Source organism: Strongylocentrotus purpuratus, unplaced genomic scaffold, assembly GCF_000002235.5.
Source record: "Strongylocentrotus purpuratus isolate Spur 01 unplaced genomic scaffold, Spur_5.0 spur5_contig_844, whole genome shotgun sequence".
NCBI classification, from domain to species: Eukaryota; Metazoa; Echinodermata; class Echinoidea; order Camarodonta; family Strongylocentrotidae; genus Strongylocentrotus; species Strongylocentrotus purpuratus.
The window spans coordinates 2,349,438-2,350,576 of record NW_022145551.1 but is presented as its reverse complement, the minus strand read 5'-3'; positions in this window follow the sequence as shown (position 1 = coordinate 2,350,576).

The following is a 1,139-nucleotide window of genomic DNA, read 5'->3' as shown; positions in this document are numbered from 1 at the left end:
TAGATAAGGGATGCGCAACCCATAAATGAGTTTATCCAATGGAGGGGCTGGGCTTACGCGTGCGTTTGATAAACGTGCGAGCATCTAAAGATAAATATGCGTTACACAGTAGTTGGCCATCCGGATTAATGAGGAGGGAATTCCACAAAATGATATATCCATTTTAAACCCAGCATCCTTCCCCCACCTCTTTTAGCATATTTCTCATAATGTTAAGATGTTTGATGGATTGATGTGGAATGCAATTGGAATAACGTATTGTGTATTCAATCTAGATTATAATATCTTGCTTTTCCTCCCCCTAGTTCTCTTCCCAGGTTGACTTTGTAATGACCTTCAAAATCCTCCGTTATGACCTACATACAATAATTATTCATGTATGTTTATTTCTATTGGATCAAGTTATCATTGTTACGTCACTGAATGAATCTCTTTTAAAACCACATAGTAGTAAGTGTCCATGTGTATTGCATTATAATTCGCCGACACCTGATTTGGTTGAATTAGCGTGTCTGTGTGTGAAGCGGCAAACTGGTGGTCCCACCGGAAAATAACACCATTTTGCAAACATATAGCAAGGCCGAGGAAAATTTGATATTATGTAATTATTAATTAAATATGTATTGTATATATGTAAAGCTTTAAACGCATCGTTAAAAAATGTTAAATCTGATATGCATGGCCCTACGTGTTATCAATGTCTGCGACATTGTGTAAAATTGAAACCCTAAAAATATTGCGCTTCTAAATGATCATGAAGTGCCTCAAAAAAGTTAAAATCTTTGAGTGACCGGTTTTACCTTACTCATTTTCCCCAAAGGAATGTAGTGTTATAAAACCGTTAGTAAAATGAAAAATGAAACTTCGATTTCCAATCATAAATATCTTGATAATCAGACAGGCGATCGGCTTGTAAAAGTCATGGGATTCCTGGCTGACCTAAAGGTTTTTAATTATGATTGCAGCATGAGCTGCATCCAGGATCTTGTTTCAGAATCTGAGGCAATGTTACCGAGTCACTTTAATATGTGAACAAATCTAAGCAGGCAAACAAAAACAAGTTAAAAGAGACCTTAATGATTACAGCCTATTTGGCTCTCTGTCCATTAGATATTATCGTCATGATAATAACTGGCTAA